The following is a 3,895-nucleotide window of genomic DNA, read 5'->3' on the forward strand; positions in this document are numbered from 1 at the left end:
TGCACACACATACACACAAACACACACAAACATACACACATACATACACACACAAACACACACATACACATACACACACACGCACACACACACACACACACACACACACACACACCATGCCTTCCCTGCCACTGTAACCAACATAAATCTCCCTTCTGGATTGTGTCACAGACCCCAGGCACCCCAGGATGACTCAGCACCTCTGCTGCTCTTTTTTTGTATTGGCCTCAAACTGTCCCCACCCCCAAGTCATCAGATGAGCTGCAGTGACTTGAACCCCAAAACAGAAAAGTAGGGTTCCTGCCACTCTTCCTCAGTCCCCTCCGCACCTTTACAAGTTAGCCTGACTATTGGCCCACCCGGATGTCCCCTCATTAAACACAGCGGCTGCACCCGCCACCATCCACCCGCCACCATCCACCCACCACCATCCATATGGCACTTGGGTGGCTGCCTGCCTTCATGTAGCTGGAAGAGACTCAGTTGTGCTAGCCCATGACCTCAGGCCTGCTGCTATCCCCAAAGGACGAACTGGCAGCCACTGCTTTAGAATCATCTCCCTGTCCCTGACCTTAAATCCAGCTCCCTTCTCTAATTCATGGAAATCCAGCACACCCCTGACTGTGCCAACAGGGAAGGACGGTGACCCCAGGGTGAGAGAGCCTGGGACTGGCCATGGCTTTGTCTTCTGCACAATCCCACATACCCGCTCATCCTGGACTTTCCCAGTTTCGGCACTGAAATTCCCTCTTTTGGGAAAACTCTCTGGTCTCTGGCAAAGCAGGGCTGCTAGTCACCAGGCAGAGCACGCACACCCAACTTCAGCATTGGTTGAAGATGGAGAGGGAAGGCCAAGTGTGGTACAGCACACATATAATCCTGACACCCCTGGAGGCTGAGCGAGGCAAGAGGATCATGAGTTCAAGACCAACCTGGGCTATATAAAACATTCCAGGGGGGCGGGGGGCATATAGTGATGCTATACAGAGTGCCATGTGCCCCTAGGTGTGAGAAAGTCTATGCGAAAGCAATCCTGATATGTCACTGTGCTGTGACTAATCCATCAAACAAGCTCTCAGACTGGTGGTAACTTGCCCTCCCAGATTCAAAGCCCGTAAGTAACAGATCCTTGCCAGGAGAGATGCAGAATCCAGGAAAGGGCAGTGCCTGGCATCATTTTTTTACTGTTTAAAAGAGGAACAGGGGTTAACCCAGGGTCTCACATAGCCTAGGCTAGCCTCACTATGTAAAGAAAGATGACCTTGAACTTCTGATTCTCCTGCCTGTACTTCCCAAACCCTGGGATTATAGACACGCACAACCCTGCCTGGCTGGTTGAGGTGCTGGGGAGGGAGAACCAAGGCCATCCCTCATGCTAAGCAAGCACTCTGCCATCTGAGCTACAGCCCCACCCCCACCCTACCTTGCTTTAATTATTGCTTTGTGATGGTTCATCTCACCAGTATGGATTGAGAAATACCTGAGAGTTGCAAACTGCAGCTCCAGGTGTGTCTGTGACAGATTTTCCAGAAATGCTTAGATCACTGATCAGAACCACAGATTCACAAAAGTATCCTGAAGAAGGGACAGGAAGTAGGGGGCGGGGCCCAGCTGAGGTCCCTGGGGCTCTGTCTCTCTCTTTGCTTCTTGTCTGTTATGGGGTGAGTGGCCTCTGCCACACACTTTTCCTCCATGGTGGTCTGTCTCATGCGCCCAGACCTAACAGTGCTGAAGAGTCTGGGCTGAAATCTCAGATACTGTGAGTCAAGATAACTAATCAATCCTACACGCTTGTTGTTTATGTTTGTTTGTTGGGGGTTGTTTGGTTGATGTATGTGTGTGTGTGTGTGTGTGTGTGTGTGTGTTGCACGCACGTGCATGGTGAAGAAGAGTTTTATCATTGGCTCACATAGATGTAGAAGACAAATTTGCTCCTAACTCTTGGGGGTCTGGAGGTCCTAGACACAGTAAGGAAATGAGAGACAGGAAGGATACTCACCTTTTCCGGGAATGGGCAGAGATTTTATGAGAAGTTGGCAACCACCACTCTTCCCCCTTTATGGTTAGTCTCAGTCACAGCAACTGCCAGCATGCCATTGGTGTGCCATGGAGGGCAACTGTCAATCTGCCATGAAAGACATGCAACTTAGTGTACAAATTAGAACAAAACTCCAGGCTATCTGGTTGCTCTGGGGACCCCAACCTTGTCCTCAGCAAAGCAGGAATCCTCTAGTGTCCCTCGCCCTTGCCCCCTGGTCTCCCGTGCCCCGCGTCTTAGAATGAAGGGTAGGGAAGCGCCACGAGCCTCAGTGCTTTGCATAGACCCCCCCTGGCGACTGGCTCACCCCATCTTTTCTGCTTGCTGCTGGCACTCTACTCCTTCTTCTTTGATGGGCTTATTTCATATTTTTATGCTATATACCTGGGTGTTTTGCCCACATGTGTCTGTGCACCACGTGCATGCCTGATGCCCTTGGAATCCAGAAGAGAGCATCAGATCCTCTGGAACCAGAGTAACAGATGGCTGAGAGCTGCCACGTGGGTGCTGAGGATCGAACCCGGGTCCTCTGGAAGAACAGCCAGTGCTCTTAACCACTGAGTCATCTCTCCAGCCTGCTCCTTGCAGACCTTCAAAGAGCTATCCATCTAAGCCTAGGACTTATTCTCTTCTTCCAGAAAAGGCCCAGGGAGGATCCAGATGCTGTGAACTGACATGTTTGGCACTAAAGGGCTTAGGGAAAGTGATCCCTCAGGCTGTCAGCATCCATAGTGCTCAGAAGGCACAGTCCCAGATGGTAAGGACATGACACAGATGGAACGGCTGGGAATCCTAATCCGAAAACACAGTCATCATGTCAAATAGAATCCGCATCTCCGCATGAAGCTGGTCCTCCCCTGTGAGCCCTCCTCCCTGCCCCCAGCCTCTGGGAAGCACCAACTTGAGTTCTGTCTGTGAACTGACCTATCCTGAGCATTTCACATCCTAGAATCACCTGGGAAGTCAGTGTTAATGAGGAACCGTGCAGACCAGGCTAGCCTGCAGGAACTTCTTGGAGGGATTTCCCATCAGCTAATGGGAGAAAGAGCTGGAAAGCCAACTCAGCTAATAGCAGCATGGCTTCTCTCACAGAGGATCCAGGTTCAGTCCCCAGCACCTACGTGATGCCTCACAACCATCTACCTCACACCCTCTCCTGGTCATCAAGGGCACCAGGCAGGCACAAGACACACATCTATGCATGCAGATAAAACATTCATATACATTGAATAAAATAAATAAATATAAGAATTTGTTTTGAATAAGTGACATGAGAAGGCCCAGCCTAACGGTGGGTGGCACCGTTGCTGGCTTTGGGTCCTGGGCTGTGTAAAGGAATGAAGTCTGGCTACAGCCATGCCTGCAGCCTTTCTCTCCTTCCTCCTGGCCGAGGATTCGAACAGCTGCTTCAGGTTCGTGTCTTGACTCCGCCATAATGATGGATTGTAACCTAGAATTGTGAGCCTAATGCACTTCCTCCCTTACAGTTGCTTTTTATCACTTTTGTATTTTGTCACGGCAATAGAAAGGCCACTAAGACAGTGGGACCACACTTCTGTGGCTGACATCTTTAGCTATGTGTAGGCTTTCGGTTCACTCATAATCGGTATCAATACTTTATCCCTTTGATGGCTGACACGATTCTGTTGCATGGGTAGACCACATTTGCTTATCTACAGCTGCTTTTCTAAAACACTGAGACTCGAACCTGGGTCCACAGTAAGCTTGCCCTCCCCTCTCTGGGGTAACTTTTTCTTTTTTTGGGGGGCGGTGAGGTATGAGCTGAGCTCCAGCTTGCTCTGAGAAGCTGCAGACACAAGGTTTTTCTTGCTGTTGTTTTTAACCTCGCAAACAAAT

This window comes from Acomys russatus, chromosome 8 (genome assembly GCF_903995435.1).
Source record: "Acomys russatus chromosome 8, mAcoRus1.1, whole genome shotgun sequence".
Lineage (NCBI taxonomy): Eukaryota > Metazoa > Chordata > Mammalia > Rodentia > Muridae > Acomys > Acomys russatus.